The 17,974-nt window shown below is 51.6% G+C and overlaps 1 protein-coding gene across 7 annotated transcripts in view; it reads left to right on the forward strand.

The window, feature by feature from the left end:
* Nucleotides 1-17,974, forward strand: part of fyco1a (FYVE and coiled-coil domain autophagy adaptor 1a) — a 272,403-nt gene that overhangs the window by 23,058 nt on the left and 231,371 nt on the right. The window lies entirely within an intron of this gene.

Raw genomic sequence — 17,974 nt, forward strand, 5'->3', positions numbered from 1 at the left:
GATTATTAGTTATTAATTCGATGGCTCCAGCTACTAAATGTAGAGACATTTTACTCTGCCGTGACAACAGAGTGCATATGTGTCAACATTACGTAAGGACTGAACCCTATAATAATAATAATAATAATTCAACTTTATTGTCATTGTACAATGCACAAGTACATGAACAATGAAATGTGATCTTGCAAGCTCCCATGAGTCCAGTACAAATAACATTAACATTAACGTAAATAGCACCGTCCTGGGAGAAGCAAAGCCGCTGCGTCTGTGCGCGCCGCCATTCCATTTCCACCATTCCTCCTGTCCGACAATCTTCAGCCCAACGCCCGGGCCTGCTCACCAGCCGCCCCTCCCGGGGCTCCTTCCGTGACCTTCTCACCAACCGCCCCTCCTCGGGGCTCCTTCCGTGACCTTCTGCACCTGGTCTTCCCTGATGGTCACCCCTCCAGGTACTAACCAGGCCTTGCCAGTGACCCTGTCCCTAGTCCCAGGAACAGGGTTTAGAACCTTTAGTTTAGAAGGTTGAGGGGTGTTCTAATCAAGGTGTTTGACAGGGTAGATATAGAGAAACGATTTCCTATGGTGAGGGAATCCAGAACAAGGGGGCATACGCCTTACAGTTAGAGCTAGGCCATTTAAAAATCAGGTGTAAAATCAGGAAGCACCTTTTCACTTAAAAGGTTGTGGAAATATGGAACACACTTCCTAAATGGGTGTGGATGTTGGGTCAATAGAAATTTTCAAAACTGAGATTGATGGATTTTTGTTAAGTACAGACATCAAGGAATGATTTGACACTTCCTCACATTGCATAGCTCACAAATAAAGAATGGCTTCTTGGCGGGTTGGCAATATCCATGGGACCCTATACCAGCACAATTGACTTCTTTGGTCGAGGAGGGCTAAAGGGTGGTTACTTCTGGTAGTGATCAATAAAGGTGAACCAGCACGAAATGCATACTTGGGAATGGTATAACTTGTAAATACTGTACCTACAGAATTAATTGGAAAATTAAAATTTAATTAGATTCTATGAGACTGCTTGAAGTCTGTTTATAGGTACTTTAGGACCTGCAGGGGAAACTTTTTTTATCCGGCACCGGCGTGGTACCGGCTGATCAAAAAGTCCGGATTACAGAGAGGTATACGTACCAAGGTACGAGAGCCCCGTACACGGCCACAGATCCAGGAACCCCGGTTACACAGCCACTAATATATAGTAAAACTTACCTGAACCTACTCCTGAATTTTGCCGGTTAAGAGAGATTTCCGGATTTAGGTGCCGGTTAAGAGAGAGTTTCCTGCAACAGCCATTTTTATTTCTAAGTAAACTGATATTTATATAGTGCCTTTAACATAGAAAGTGTCTCATTGGGGATAAAAAGAAATGGGAGACCAGCCATTGTAGTAGAATTAAGAGCAGTGACAAAGTTTGGTCAAAGAGATGGATTTTAAGAAGATTCTTAAAGGTGGAGAGCTGAAGGCTCTTCCACCGTTGGTGGGAGGAAGGAGTGTACAGCAAGCCAAAGTTGTGGAAAGGGACATAGGCCTAGAAATTCAGTGGGCTACGCCACCCGTTAGCGCCCTAAGAGGGCACTTAGTGGGTTGTACGCCACTGGCCACGCCTCCCGCTAAATTTAGCGGGATGCTAATGGCGCTAGCCGTTAGCGCTGCGCCGCTACCGATGACGTCATCGGTGTGCGCAGCGCCCCGCTACCGCCCCGATCACGAAATTTAGTAGCGCACCCTGCTTTAATGCCGGTCGCAATTTGCGACCGGTTCAGGGGGGCCTACCCGCAGCGGTAGAGACGCTGAGGTGCGGGGCAGCCATTTTTTTTGCTGGCCGCCTGCCAGCAGCTCTCCGCGCCGCCGTCCCCGGCCTCCTGAGCCCCCCCTCCGCAGAGTGCCGGCTGTGTCCCAAGAGCCTGGCACTTCTCCTCGGTGCCAGGCTCTTTTGCCGGCACTCGCGCTCTTCGAGCGCGCTGCAGCAGGCCCCTCCCCTTTAAGAAGGGGAGGAAGGCCTGCAGTACCGCAGCGCGCCATGCGCTGCGGCACGTTGCGCTGCGATCTTCAGTTGCAGCACCCCAAGAGGGATGCGGGGCGCCTCGAGTAGTGCTGTGCTTCCCTCTGGGGCGCTGAAAGTGAATTTGCAGCTGGCGGCCGCGACTACTTCCGGGGGCGGTACTTCTGGCGCCCTGGTGAGGCTGGCGCCCCTGAATTTCCACACCATAGAGTCATAGGGCTCGATTTTCCAAGCCCCGAGGAGGCGGGTTTGGAGGCGGGAGCGGTGGGAAAATTGCAGAATCGGGGGGCAGGAACCCATCCTGCCCCCAACCCGCCTCCGTGCCAATGTCCCAGGAAGCGGGTACCCAACCTGTGCTGGGAGCCGCCTCCCCGAGGCGGGAAGGGGATTCGTGCCAATTAACTGCCTGTTAACAGGTAGTTAGTTAACAGGCAGATTTTTGCCTAATCCCTGTTTTTAGCCCTGAAGTGTGGGCTGTCCGACGGCTCCGAACCATGCCAAGTTAGCGAGGCGGACCGTCGGTCTGCAGAGGTTGGAGGGGTCGAGCTGTCCGTTGTGCAGGTGAGTGATGGGTGCATGTGTGCAGAGGTAAGTGTGTGAGGTAAGTGTAAAGTGTTTTAATAAGTTTTACTTACCTTTACTTTCTCCTACAGGCTTCCTTCAGTTCTCGGGAGTCCCTCAGCTCACCGGCACAGAAAGCAGAATGGCCGCTGAACTGTCAAAAGCTGCAGCCTCTGCTTTCTGGTCTGGAGAGCTCTCTAACTGAGACTGAGTAGAAGGACTCAAGTTAGAAGACAGATTGTCAGGCCCTGATTTTCCTGGAGCCGTCGGGCGGGGTTTCAGGCGGACGGGAGCTGAAAATCGCAGAAATTGGGGGTCACAACCCCCCCCCACCCGATTCCCCGCCCCGCCCGACTTTCGCCCCGGTGTTTCAGCGCGACCCGAATCTGTCCCGCCCGCAGGCGGCGGGACTGGTCGGCAGGAGCCTAATGATCAATAATTGGCAGCTGTGATCCAATTTTAAGGGGCCCTTGCAATTTTCAGCCATTCCCCACGTAAACCACGCCTGGTGGGAACACCGCTGATGAAACCTGGTGTGAACAATGTTGGCTTGCTTACTTTCAGCTGCAGGTCAATCAGGAATGAAGAGATTTAATCAGACAGCATTGGTAGACTGCAGGACCTTGTTGCTCCAGGCTTGGGGCAACTTGTTGAAGGCTTAGGCACAGCTGTGGAAGGTTGGAGCCTCACACACTTCTCCAGTGTGAGCTCCTGGGGAGCCCCTCTCACCACCCTCACTCAGCCCTTCCTCAACGGAGGCATCTGCCAGAAGCATGGGAGGCCTTTTGTTCCTTCCCTTCTTGGCATTAGAGGATCTCCAACAGCAGAGGAGGCTGGAGCAGATGCAGCAACAACAGCAGCACCAGCACCAGCAGGAGCGACAGGCTGCAGCTCAGCCACCTGAGGCAGCACAGGCCAGAAGGGGCCAGCGCATGGAAGGCCGTCGGCGCAGGAGATACCCCCCAAACAGGGTCTACAGACACAGGGTGAGCTACCTCAACATGACTGAACAGCAGTGCCAAAGGCGGCTCCGACTTTCGCGAGAGGTAGTGACTGACATCTGCGCGATGCTCCAGCAGGACCTGGAGCCCAGAGCACCAGGTCGACACTCCTTACCAGTGGCCATCAAAGTCACCACCGTACTCAGCTTTTATGCCTCAGGCTCATTCCAGGGATCAGCAGCAGACATCAGCGGCATCTCCCAGGCGGCCGCACACACTTGCATCAAACAGGTCACCGATGCCCTCTTTGCCCTCGCGCACAATCACATCCATTTCACCAGGGATCGCGCAAGTGTGAGGGCGCGAGCGCTTGGATTAGCTCAGCTGGCAGACTTTCCAAGGGTGCAGGGCGTCATTGACTGTACACATGTGGCCCTTAGGGCACCCCACCGCAATCCAGGAGTTTTTGTCAACCGCAAGGGCTTCCACTCCCTTAACATTCAGCTGGTGTGTGACCACAAGGAGGTGATTTTGCATGTTTGTGCCAAGTACCCTGGCAGCTGCCATGACTCCTTCATACTGCGCTAGTCTACTGTGCCTCCGCTATTCAGTCCACCAAACGAACTTCAGGGATGGCTACTTGGAGACAAGGGATATCCTCTGTGGTCTTGGCTAATGACGCCGTTGAGGAGACCAACCAACGAAGCTGAGGAGCGCTACAACTCCAGCCACATTTCCACCAGATGCATTATCGAACAAGCCATCGGATTGCTAAAGATGCGCTTCAGATGCCTCGATAGATCAGGTGGAGCCCTACAGTACTCATCAGCCAGGGTCTCCAAAATCGTCATGGTATGCTGTGTGCTTCACAACATGGCACAGCATCGTGGTTTGCCGATTCCGCAGGACCAAGAGGCTCCTCACAGAGCCGCCTCAGATGAGGATGATGCTGAGGAGGAGGACGGAAACGAGCATCCTGCAGAGGCCCGTCAACCAGCGGCACCAGTGCGCGAGAACATTGCTGGGCAGAATGCAAGGAACGCACTCATCCTGGGCAGATTTGCGTAGCCTCGTACATCAAACACTGTAGCCTCGCTGCTTCTTAGCTGACCATGGATATTGGCCCATGCCTGCGCATTTCTACCTATTTGACCAGCTTGCTGACATCTGCAAGTAATCCTAAGGCCTCAATGTGATATCCCCATTCGCCAAATGACAGACGCCATAACTGCAGCAGTTGCCACCAGATTTTTAGTGTACAGGAAACTGAAGGCATTAAAATTATATACAAGACTTTTCACCCAAGTGACTACCCTTGTGATTAGTGGTGCTTTATTTTTCTCTTACGTGTGCTCCTACGTAGTGGTACCCCTGTGGCTTCAGCAGGTGTGGAGGCCCCTTGCTCACTTTCCTGCTGCTCCCGTCTCGACACCTTTGGCGGGCGTCCTCTGGGGTGGTGAGCCTGTGAGGGCTCGCCAGCAGTCTGCTGCTCCTGCGGCTGTGCAGGGGTTGAGACTCCTATCTCACTTGGGTGTGGACTCCGGCGGGGCTCTGACCGAGGGCTCTGAAGTGGCATGGAAGTGTGAGCGCGTGGAGAGGAGCCCCCACTTCCTTGAGGTGTGCCAACAACCTCCCTTTCATGGGTCAGCTCTCCCTCAGCACCTGCAAGTGGCTGGAGAGTACCTTGCTACACATCAGGGGGGCCATGGGGACCCGTCTCTGCACTGGAAGTCCTGCTCATGGAGGTCTGGTTTCGGTGCTCAATATATGCCCATCGCTCCTCAAGAGATGTCATTCTATTCTGAGCACTCACCATGTTTTCGATACCCTGGCGACTAAGCTCCTCCATGGCCGCAGTCCTCCTCTCCTCGGCCGCAGCCAGCCTTACCACGGAGGTAGCCATCCTTTCCGTGGTGATGCTTTCATGCGTCAGTGACTCCAATAAGGCTGTGCTCATGCTCGCCATGGACTCCTCCATTCGCTCCACACTCGCAGCAACCCTGGAGACAAAACCTGCCATAGACTCCTGCATCTGTGCATGGAGATCCATCACCCCCTCTCTTGCGGATGGACCCAGAGGCATAGGGTCGACATGCAGCTGAGCTGAGCTGGCAGAGGCCTGTGCCCTCCGACGAGGACTCTCCACTGCTGTCCCTGTCTCCACAATCTGCTGATGCTCACTTGTGAGCTGTGAAACACCAGGTGACAGTACTACTCTGTCCCGAAGGCCCCCCCTGAGGTGTGAGTGTCTGCGCTGGTGCTGGGTGCGCTTACTTCTGCTGACGCTGCGCCCTCAGAGGCTGGAGCTTCCTCTGAGGAGTCTGGCTGCAAAGCCTCTTCCTCCTCGGCAGTGGTGACGCGGGCTCCGGATGGTCCTGTGGGGGAGTAAAGGAAAGAGTTAGAGATCTAATGCCAAGGCTACTTGCACATTGGATTTGGCAGATGCTCATAAGTCCAAATGATGTAGCTTCAGAATCATATCAGTGACTCATGCTGTGTCAATGAGAGAAATGGGAAACTATTCTGTCACCAGCTTGCGGGCTTGCTCCTGTCTCTCCTGCCCCAGCTTCCGCAGCCACGTCAGCCCCAGCAATCTCCATCACTGATTCCTCCCAGGGTGTCAGGTGGGCGATTGAGGGTGGTCCTCCTCCAGTCCTCGCTCGCTCTCTCCTATTGTGAGCTCTCTTTTCCTGCAATGAGGGAGACAAGTGGAGTTTGAGTGAGAGTGCAGGAGTGAGTGTAGAGATTGCATAGCATAGACACTTAGAAGGAGACAAAGATGGTGTGAGGCTGCAAGACCAAGGGCTCTCCCTGTGTGTTGTCAGTTGTGTTCCAAGCATCAGAGTGAGAGGCATTGTGAGGGCTGCATGGTGGAATAGTTGTGTGAATGTGAGCATAGAGAGAGAGGGAATGGGTAAGGGTGCATGGATGTGACTGAAGTGGGATGTGGAGGAAGAGAGTGCTGAAGCTCAGTGCTGTTGGGGAAAGGCAATGGGGATCAGGTTGAGGGTGATGGAAACTTCATACTTACTTTTCCTGTACGGTGAAGGTCATGGAAGCGCTTCCTGCACTGCATCCAGGTCTGACAGGTGACTCCCTGAGAGTTGACCTCTGCAGCCACCTCCATCCATGCAGCCCTGGTCTCTTTGGGAGGCCTCTTCCTCCCTGAGCTAGGGAAGAGGACCTCCCTGTGGGCCCTAACCCCATCCACCAATGTCTGCAATGAGGTCTCGTCAAATCTGGCGGCAGCTCGGCCTCTGCCACTGGCAGCAGCTGGTGCAGGCTCCTGTGCCATTCTGTCCGACTGGTTGGGAAGCCTGCAGAGGTCGAGAAGCTTGCTGGAGACTTTAAAAGCACCACGAATAATGACATCATAGTGTGGGGCTTTCTGACTGGAATTGGACACTTAGCAAGGGTGCCCACACGCTGGAAATTAATTGGCCAATTGAGGGAAAATTGCATGCAACTGGCTGACCCATTTAGAATCGGGTTGGAACCCGCCAATTCCCCGCACCATCGGGAAAATCGGGGCCTCAGTGTTTGACAGTTTCACAGAGCTGTCAAATGCAGATTTTTCATCTGTCAAAAGCTCTTGACAGATGAAATGTCAATCGCTGACGTCACCAGTAACCAGGTGTCCCTTAATTGGCCTGCTGAGCCCGCTGGGCGGGCTTAACAAGGTCAATCGAGGGAAAATAGTGTGGGTTGGCCACAAGTCGATGGAGTGGGACTACAACCCAAAAAGTGGGAGTCCTGCCTCCAAAAGCTCCCCATTGACAAAATCACGCCCACAGAAAGAGGCCCTTTGGCCCATCGTGTCCGCGCAGGCCATCAAGCCCTGTCTATTCTAATCCCATTTTCCAGCACTTGGTCCGTAGCCTTGTATGCTATGGTGTTTCAAGTGCTCATCTAAATGCTTCTTGAATGTTGTGAGGGTTCCTGCCTCTACCACCCTTTCAGGCAGTGAGTTCCAGATTCCAACCATCCTCTGGGTGAAGAAGAACCTCCTGCCCCTTATCTTGAAACTATGCCCCCTGGTTATTGACCCTTCTACTAAGGGGAAAAGTTCTTTTCTATCTACCCTGTCTATGCCCCTCATAATTTTGAACACTTCAATCAGGTCCCCCCTCAGCCTTCTCTGCTTTAAGGAAAACAGCCCCAGCCTGTCTCTTCATAGCTGAAGTGCTCCAGCCCAGCTAACATCCTGGTGAATCTCCTCTGCACCCCCTCCAATGCAATCACATCCTTCCTATAGTGTGGCGACCAGAACTGCACACAGTATTCCTAACTAGCATTTTGTACAGCTCCATCATAACCTCCCTGCTCTTATATTCTATGCCTCGGCTAATGAAGGCAAGTATCCCATATGCCTTTTTAACCACCTTATCTACCTGCCCTGCTGCCTTCAGGGATCTATGTACATGCACACCAAGGTTCCTCTGTCCTTCCTAGGGTCCTACCATTCATTGTGTATTCCCTTGCCTTGTTAGTCCTCCCAAAATGCATCACCTCACACTTTTCAGGGTTAAATTCCATTTGCCACTGTTCAGCCCATCTGACCAACCCATCTATATCGTCCTGTAGCCTGAGGCTTCCCTCCTCGCCATTTACCACTCCACCAATTTTCGGGTCATCTGCGAACTTACTGATTATACCTCCTACATTCATATCTAAATCATTAATGTACACTACAAACAGCAAAGGACCCAGCACTGATCCCTGCGGTACACCACTGGACACAGGCTTCCAGTCACAAAAACAACCTTCGACCATCACACTCTGCCTCCTGCCACTAAGCCAATTTTGGATCCAATGTGCCAAATTGCCCTGGATCCCATGGGCTCTAACCTTCTTGACCAGTCTCCCATGTGGGACTTTGGCAAAAGCTTTACTGAACTCCATGTAGACTACATCAACTTGCACTACCCTCATCCACACACCTAGTCACCCCCTCTCAAAATTCAATCAAATTGATTAGACATGATCTCCCTCTGACAAAGCCATGCTGACTATCCTTGATTAATCCTTGCCTCTCCAAGTGGAGACTAATTCTGTCCCTCAGAATGTTTTCCAATAATTTCCCTACCACTGATGTTAGGCTCACTGGCCTGTAATTCCCTGGTTTATCCCTACTACCCTTCTTGAATAAGGTCCCCTCCAGTCCTCTGGCACCTCCCCTGTGGCCAGAGAGGTTCTGAAAATTTGTGTCAGAGCCCCTGCAATCTCCTCCCTTGCCTCACACAGCAGCCTGGGATACATCTCGTCTGGGCCTGGGGATTTATCCACTTTTAAGCTCGCTAAAACCGCTAGTACCTCCTCCCTCTCAATGCTAATTTGTTCAAGTATATCACAAACCCCCTGCCTGATTTCTATGCCTACATCGTCCTTCTCCATAGTGAACACAGATGCAAAATATTCATTTAAAATCTCACCCACGTCTTCCGGCTCTACACACAGATTACTACTTTGGTCTCTAATGGGCCCTACTCTTTCCCTGGTTATCCTCTTGCCCTTAATATACTTATAAAACACCTTGGGATTTTCCTTTATTTTGCCCGCCAGTGTTTTTTCATGCCCCCTCTTCGCTCTCCTAATTTCTTTTTTAAGGCTGAAGAAGGTTGCGGAGGCCAGGTGGGTTAAGCTATAGAGAGATTTAAAACTCAGCGTCTTGGGAGGCAGGGAGCCAAAGATGCTCAACTGGTAAGTGAAGTAATGGACAAGTGGGACACAGTGTGGTAGAGTTTTAGATGAGTTATGGAGGGTGGAGTATGGAAGGGCACAGGGGAGTGTTGAAGAATTTGAGTCTAAGGCTGAGGAAAGCATGAATAAGGGCAAGATATTTTATGCTAGCCTCAAGAGGATCCTTTGGTTTTAGCTACTTTTGTATAGCCTGTAAGATCCAGAACAAAGGGGCACGATTTCAAAAATGTCTTTGGCTGCTATTGTTTTTCATGTATGTGTTTGTGTCTTGTTGCATAGTGATCTAGGTACTACTCAGTGTGGAAGTAAAATCAAGAATTTTCTGCAGAATGGGGAAACTGAGTAATTATGAAAGAGGAATGCTAAATTGAGAAGTACTTCACATGAATTACGTCTTAGTGTTACATATTGTTCTATCATTTTGTTTCCTTTTTAGCAAAGAAAGGCTTTCGATAAGGTCCCACATAAGAGATTAGCGTGCAAAATTAAGGCACATGGGATTGGGGGCAAGGTATTGACTTGGATAGAGAACTGGTTGACGGACAGAAAGCAAAGAGTTGGAATAAACGGGTCGTTTTCCGAGTGGCAGGCAGTGACTAGTGGGGTACCGCAAGGATCGGTCCTAGGACCCCAGCTGTTCACAATATATATTAATGATCTGGACGAGGGAATTGGATGTAATGGCCTAGAAATTGGGTATAGCCCCGCTTGAGGTGTTAGAACTGGCGCTGCGCAAAGTTTATAGCCAGACGAAACTTATCGCTGCCTGGCGCGATATTGGGTTGCATCGCCCCCAAAGGGGATTGAGGCGTGAATTCAGATGTTGCACGGGGCTCCTAAGGCGCTACCCAATATCGGCGCGGACGGGCGCAGCGCAGGTGATCTCAATTACCGAAAACCACGAGATTTCCAGGCGCCGGCCGGCTCTTAAAGGGGTGGGTCAGTCAGCCTGAGCTGCCACACTCCACGCCCTGTAGGCCTCAAATCAGCGCTCTCCCTTCTCTAGTGCAAAAAACTTGGTGAGGATGGAGAAGGTGAGACAGAGAGCAGAGCGCTTCAGCACTGAGGCTCTGGACCAGTTGGTGTCCGCAGTGGAGCACCGTCGAGATGTTCTGTATCCTGACAATGGCAGGAGGCCGAATCAAAAGGATTACCAGCGATCTTGGAGGGAGGTTTCTCTGAGGGTCAACTCCAGCAGTATGGCGACCAGGAGCCCTGTTCAGTGCAGGAAGAAATTCAACGACCTCACTCGGGTCGTTAGGGTGAGTGTTGTTTATGCAAACTTCTGATTCCCTCCATCTGCACCTGACTTCGAGCACCCTGTTGCCATGATGCCCCAATGGCCATCTGTCAGCAAGCACCCATGGCCCTTTCTGGGCACACACATGGACATTTGACTCAAGGCCACATGTAAGGGCTCTTGCACCATGGGGGGCATGAGATGATCTCTCAAGGCATCATGTAAGGGCTCTTGCACCATGGGGGGCATGAGATGATCTCTCAAGGCCTCATGTAAGGGCCCTTGCACCATGGGGGGCATGAGATCTCTCAAGGCCTCATGTAAGGGCTCTTGCACCATGGGGGGCATGAGATGATCTCTCAAGGCCTCATGTTACAGAACTTCCCCTTCTTTCCCCTGCAGTCCAAGCTGGCGATGATCCGCAAGGACCAGCGTCGAACCGGTGGCGGGCCTCCACAAGTCGTCACTCTCACGGATCTCGAGGAGAGAGTGCACCAGATTCTTGGAGGACGTCTGAGTGGTCCTGTTACCACTGCAGCTGCCGACCCCATTCTCGACAGCGAGGGTAAGGTTCTCGCCTTTTTCAGCTGTTTCCTTCCACTTGGTCCCCCCGCCAGCATGCTTCCTCAGTGTGCAGCCATGTCAGAGCCTTGCCGCAATCTGGCATGCCTTGCCGCCAACCTGTCCTTTTGCTAAAGCCACTCTTCCACCTCCCTGCTTTCAGATGATTCATCACCAACTCGGGATCAACGCCCTGAAGCTGCCAGTGCCAGGGCCTCCGGAGGCGAGGATCAGGAGGAAGCCGGAGCATCCGTTCCAATCTCAGGGGAGCATACACATCTGCAGACTGGGGATAGTAGTTCCCTGGAGGGGAGGGGGGGGGTCTCTGATGATGAGCCAGTTGCCGGAACAAGCGGCATGCAGCAACGCAAGGGGGGTAGGCAAGTTCGGCCACCGGCTCCCCGGAGGGCAAGGCAGGTAGTGATGACTGCTGCACAGAGTGCAGAGGAGGTGCGTCGCCTAGCTGAAATGAGCACCCAGGCCCGGCTCAGGCACACTGAGTTGATGGCTGCAGTGGGGAGGATGCCTCAGTCAATAGAAACACTGGCAAAGAGTGTGTTGGACTTCGGGGCAGCAATGGAGAGGACTCTCCAGGGCTTCGGGGCAGCCATGGCGAGGACTGTCCAGGGCTTCGGGGCCGCTATGGAAAGGACTGTTCAGGGCTTTGGACAATCCCTGGAAAGGTCTGTCCAGGGCTCGTCCGAGGCAGTGGAACGGACTGCTCCGGCCTTGTCCGAAGCAATGGAAAGAACTGTCCAGGGCTTCTCCGAAGCACTGGCACCTGCCACACAGGTCCTCACTGCTGCCACGCAGTCACTTGCCGGCCTCGTCCACACCCAGATTGAGGCAACACGAACTCTCACTGCAGCCACCCTATCTGCATAAGCTAGGATCACCCCGGGCCCTTCCAGTCCCATACAAGGCCAGGAATCAGTGGAGCATGCGATTGTGGCGGATGAGCCGAACCGGTCCCCTCAGAGCCAGTGTGTCGTCCGACCATGGTGCAGGTGTCCTCTCTCGGCAGGTGACCATTGTACATGCCAGCGCTGGTACGTCTGCAGTGCAGCTGCCACCACCTGCAGGGCACACTGCTTCCAGCCATGCTCAGATCAAGCAGCCTGCGTCCGCACCCTCCAAGACCAGAGGTCGGCCAGGCCGTCCCTCGGGCTTCTGCGCTTCCACACAGTCAGCAGGCGTCCCCCAGCCTTGACCCCGCCACTGGGGTTCAATTACGTAGGAGCAGCAGGGAGGGAAGGGGCCGACCGCGAAAGAGAAGTCGTTCTCCATCAAGGGGCCAGCAGTAGAGGGAGTTGCTGAGACGTTTCTTTGGCCAAATTCAAGGACACCCTCACCTGTTGTAATTATTGGAAATGGTTTGTTTAGTTTTGCGGCTTTGCCGAAGAGTTAACTGTTATGTTGTTAGTTATGGTTTCTGTTGACTTGACGTTGTTTTGCTGTAATGAAAGACTTTTGTGACAATAAAGAAAAGTTTTAATGTGCTATGGTACACGTGACTATTTACAGTGATGCTGGCCTTCAGAGGCTTTCAAAGATCCAAAGTGCGCAGGAGTAAAGACACCCATCATTCCGCCAGAGGGGCCTCGAAACGAGTCCTGATGAGCCTCTGACGGATGGCCCTTCCACTTTCAGGAGCCCTTCCATCTTCCTCCTCCTCATCCGCATGCTCCTCCTCCTCCGCCTGCTCCTCCTCCTCCTCCTCCTCGTCTGCCTGCTCTGCTGGACGTTGAGGGACAGCTGGAATTGGCTGGGTGCGTCGAATCGCCAAGTTGTGGAGCATGCAGCAGACGACAACGATGTGACCCACTTGCTCCGGCGAGTACTGCAGGGCTCCCCCCGAATGGTCCAGACAGCAGAAACGCTGTTTGAGCACACCAATAGTGTGCTCTACAATGTTCCTGGTCGCCTGATGGCTGCTGTTGAACAGCTCTTCTGCTGGGGTGGCGGCCAGACGGAGTGGTGTCATCAGCCATGGGCAGAGAGGATAGCCCTTGTCCCCAATAAGCCAGCCTCGTGGTCGAGCCGGCCCCTCAAAAAGGTCACAAACTGAGGTCTGCCGCAGGATAAAGGCATCGTGGCTGCTCCCTGGGAATTGGGCGTTGACTGCCATGATGATTTGGCGGTGGTCACAGACCAGCTGCACGTTGAGGGAGTGGAACCCCTTGCGGTTGCGGAAGTCCTCAGGATTCTGGAATGGCGCCCTCAAAGCCACGTGTGTGCAGTCAATCGCCCCCTGCACCATGGGGAAGTCCGCAATAGCAGCGAAGCCCTGCATGCGCTCCGCCTGCTTCTCCAGGGTCAAACTGAGAGATATTCGCAATGTCCCCAGTGGCTGACTGAAAGGATCCGGTGGCATAGAAATTGAGGGCAACAGTCAGTTTTCCGGCCACCGACAGAGAGGTCCTGCACCGTAGACGCGGCTGCAGATCCTCAGCAAGCAGGTGGCACAGCTCAGTAACAACGTCCCTCCCGAATCGGAGCCTTCGCACACACTGCTCCTCCGACATGTCAAGGTATGACACCTGCTGCCTAAAGACCCTCGCAGCATACCCTCGGATTGGCCGACCTCCATTGCCCCTCCTCCTTCTGGCCAATCCCAGCCCTCCCGCCGTCTCTCTGCCCCTTCACAGTGTTCGGCCATGAGGCCGTCGCCCTCCAAAGCAGCTCCCATTCCGATGCCAGTTGGTCAAAACGCTGTTAGGTGTAGTGCTCTAACTGCTCCGGACAGGTTTGAAGGTCCCAAGTACTCTAATGCTGAATTCCAAAAACTCTGCTCCACAGTAGCTCACCAACTCTCTCCAGCAACGATCGCAATGAACAGGCCAAGTGGCTGCAGCTTTTATACTAGAGCTGTCCCCTTTAAATAGCGCCCCCCGACTCCGAGAAGGGCCTGCTAACGTTCCTTCGAACTGTCACTAACAGTGCTAGGCGTAAAGGTTCCGGGCGCCACCCAATATCTGGTCAGGGGCGCCTAAAAGGCGTTGCACACTGAACTGACGTCATGATCATCTTGCGGGCGCGCGCAAACACTTAGCGCAGGTGTTAAATGTATAGTCAATATGGGAGTTGTCGCTATCTTCATTGCGCCTGCCCCAACATTGGATTACGCCCCAATTCTCGGGCTCTTTAGGCGCTAACCGCTGGCGCTACCAACCGAATTTCTAGGCCAATATCTCCAAATTTGCAGACGACACAAAGCTGGGTGGGAGAGTAAGCTGTGAGGAGGATCTCGTGAAACTCCAGTACGATTTGGACAGGTTGGGTGATTGGGCAGAAACATGGCAAATGCACTATAATGTGGATAAATGTGAGGTTATCCACTTTGGTGGCAAAAACAGGAAGGCAGATTATTATTTGAATGGCAATAGATTGGGAGAAGGGGAAGTGCAGAGAGACCTGGGTGTTATTGTGCACCAGTCGCTGAAGGTAAGCATGCAGGCGCAGCAGGCGGTTAAGAAGGCAAATGGTATGTTGGCCTTCGTAGCAAGAGGATTCGAGTACAAGAACAAGGATGTCTTGCTGCAGTTGTACAGGGCCTTGGTGAGACCGCAGCTTAAGTATTGTGTGCAGTTTTGGTCACCTTACCTGAGGAAGGACGTTCTTGCCATGGAGGGAGTGCAGCGAAGATTCACCAGGCTGATACCTGGGATGGCAGGAATGACGTACGAGGAGAGATTGTGTCGATTGGGCTTATACTCACTGGAGTTTAGAAGATTGAGAGGGGATCTCATCGAAACCTATAAAATTCTGTCGGGTCTGGACAGACTAGATGCAGAAAGGATGTTTCTGATGGCCGGGGAGTCCAGAACCAGGGGTCATAATCAAAGGATAAGGGGTAAGCCATTTAGGACTGAAATGAGGAGGAATTTCTTCACCCAGAGAGTGGTGAACCTGTGGAATTCTCTGCCACAGAGGGCAGTGGAGGCCAGTTCATTAAATATATTCAAGAAAGAGTTGGATATGTTTCTTGAGGCTGAAGGGATCAAGGGATATGGGGAGAAGGCAGGGACAGGGTACTGAATTTGGATGATCAGCCATGATCTCATTGAATGGCGGAGCAGGCTCGAAGGGCCGAATGGCCTACTCCTGCTCCTATCTTCTATGTTTATGTTTCTATGTATTCAATTGTAAATACAGTATATTCAGTAAATTTCTGTAGAAAATACATCAATTATACATTTACTAGCTGGGGGGGCCCCGCGTTGCCAGGGCTGTTTTGGGCCGGGCGGTTTAAATCGAGTCCAGGCTTAGGGGCCTGTCTGTCTGTCCCTGTGTGAATCGGCTGCCGGGCAACGTTTTAAATCGAGTCCCAGGCTTTCGGGCCTGTCTCTGTGTCCCTCTGTGAATCTGCTGCCGGGCAACATTTTTACCTTTTTAATAGCTTCAAAGATGAAAGTGAAAGTACTTATAAAACGTTTTTGGTAAATGTGATGTTATTTTTAAAAGAGATACTAACTTTTTCGAAGCTGGATTAGCAGATTTTGAGCTGGAAGTAGTGAAGCAATGGCTGCCCGATGCCTGAGTTGAAAAGCATTAGTCCCGCCCACAGACGCAGCGATTGGCCAACCATCAGGCGACTGAACTGTAGGATTGGTCAATCGTGACGGCACAGGATTGGCCGACCTTGACGTCAGTCAATCAATGCTAATTAGCAGATAATGAGTTTAATTTTGAAGGTTTTTTGCATAACGCGCGAACAATTTTAGTCCGACCGAAAAGCAAATACGCTTTTGACGGTTCTGGAATCGTAAGCTTTCTTTCGATGTAACACACGTGTAGGTACGCTCCATAACTTTCGAGTTTATTCAATACAGACAGACGGAATGACAGACAGAAGAACCGCTTTATATATATAGATAGATAGATATATGTGTAAGTGTGATATGTATATACGTAATATATAATTCTTTTCAAAGACTTTACAGCTGAAAATGCGTTGCTCCTCAAATTTCCAATTGACCTAAAGATTAGCAGATCAGAAACAGTTTGATTCATTGCGTATGTAACACTAAGGAATGAGTAAGCAGCAGAAAACTGAGTGATCAAATTGTTGAAGTGTTTTTTGAAAGCTATCAATTCCAAACTGGCAAGTGGAAGAAACTGACCAAGAATTTTGTGAAGTTGGTTCGAGTCCCTATCTTGAATTTTTCACTTACCTAAATATGCGCTCTGAATCATTCATCCTGATTTTAATGGGGTGGAGGTGGGGGGGGGGGAGCCCAGCTAACTTGCTTGCCATGGTGCCAGCAAGTTAGCTGGGCCAGACAGCCCCAGCAATAGCCGAGGTGGAGCAGTCTGCAGCCGGGCTCTCTCAGGCTCAAACACCCAAAAGTCACCAGCCACGATCGCCTTCAGGGTCCCAGCACGAGGAACAGCAGCCTTCCACCAGCTTTGCTCAAGCCACTGGCGGATCACCTCATTGGAGTGGCAAAGTTAGTAATCATTCTTTAAATAAAAGCACTATAGGTTGATAACTTGGGTGAGAAATAAATGGAAAGCAATTATTTGTGTGTGTGTGTGCGCGCGCGAGTTGTTTTCTGGGGGACGGGTTCTTCTGTATTTTCAGATTGAGCTCAGACTCACATCATTAAATGTGATGCAGGTTAACAAGTCCATAAAAAATGTAAACAAAGCACTGGGATTCTTCTAGAGGGATAGAATTGAAAAGCAGAGAAGTTATGTTAAACTTATATAGAACCTTTGTTAGACCACACTTGGAGTACTGTAAACATTCAGGTCTTTATATTACAAAATGGATAGACCAGCACTGGAGAGCGTGCAAAAAAGATTTACAAGAATGGTACCAGAACTGAGAGATTATAACTATCAGGAAAGACTGAACAGGCTGGGGCTCTTTTCTCTAGAACAGAGAGGCTGAGGGGTGACCCGATAGAGGTCTTTAAGATTACGAAGTGCTTTGATGGGGTAGGCGTAGAGAAGTGCCCTGATATTTATGGGGAGGCGAGGTGGGTGCAGGGAAAACCCAACAAGGCCAGGGACGAGGAGACCCTGCCGACCTTAATGGCAGGGTCTCATTAGCATATTATAGCACTGCCTCCCACCCAGCAGCCAACCAAATTAACAGCCTGGCTGGCGGGCAGGAACTAACACTCATGGCAGGAGGCCACAACCGGGGACCCATGGGGACGGACCTTGGGAAGGGAGCAGCAGCAGCTCCGAGCCACGATAAGTAGGGCTATGGGGAGGCTGGCGATCGGGGCTGGAGGAGGCCGAAGGCTTCCTATAGGGGCGAGCACTCCTGCTCCTCTTGGCCCACAGAGAGTGCTAAAAGAACCACTTACCTTGGGGAACTGGCAGCTCCTGCTTCAGATCAGTTGCCAGGAATCCCACAACTCAGGCCTCCCCTCGCTTACTGTTAAATTTAAGTTGCGCGCCGATGATCGTCAGGCCATGACTTCAGTATGTTAATTAGGCTCCCGTCTGCGTTTTGCGGGTGCCTCGTCCATGGCCTGATTTCTGCACTTTAAAATTTAAAGGGATAGGAATGGGATCGGGTTGCTTGATCCTGATATTTTAACCCCTCCTGCCTGTCTGGGTGGGTGGATTGGGGAGGAAGTCGAGGCTAAGATGTTTCCATTTGTGGGGAAATTCAAATCTAGGGGTCATAAATATAAGATAGTCGCTAATAAATCCAATAAGGAAACTTCTTTACCCAGAGAGGTTAGAATGTGGAACTCGCTACCACAAGGAGTAGTTGGGGCAAATAGCATAGATGCCATTAAGGGGAAGTTAAATAAGTACATGAGGGAGAAAGGAATAAAAGGATATGCTGATCGGGTTAAATGAAGAGGGGTGGGAGGAGGCTTGTGTGGAGCATAAACACCAGCACAGGCCAGTTGGGCCGAATGGCCTGTTTCTGTGCTGCAAATTTGATGAAACATATTTAAACGATGCCTGTATTTGTTGCAG

Source organism: Somniosus microcephalus, chromosome 5 (genome assembly GCF_052327205.1).
Source record: "Somniosus microcephalus isolate GS21.2 chromosome 5, FLI_Smic_1.0, whole genome shotgun sequence".
Lineage (NCBI taxonomy): Eukaryota > Metazoa > Chordata > Chondrichthyes > Squaliformes > Somniosidae > Somniosus > Somniosus microcephalus.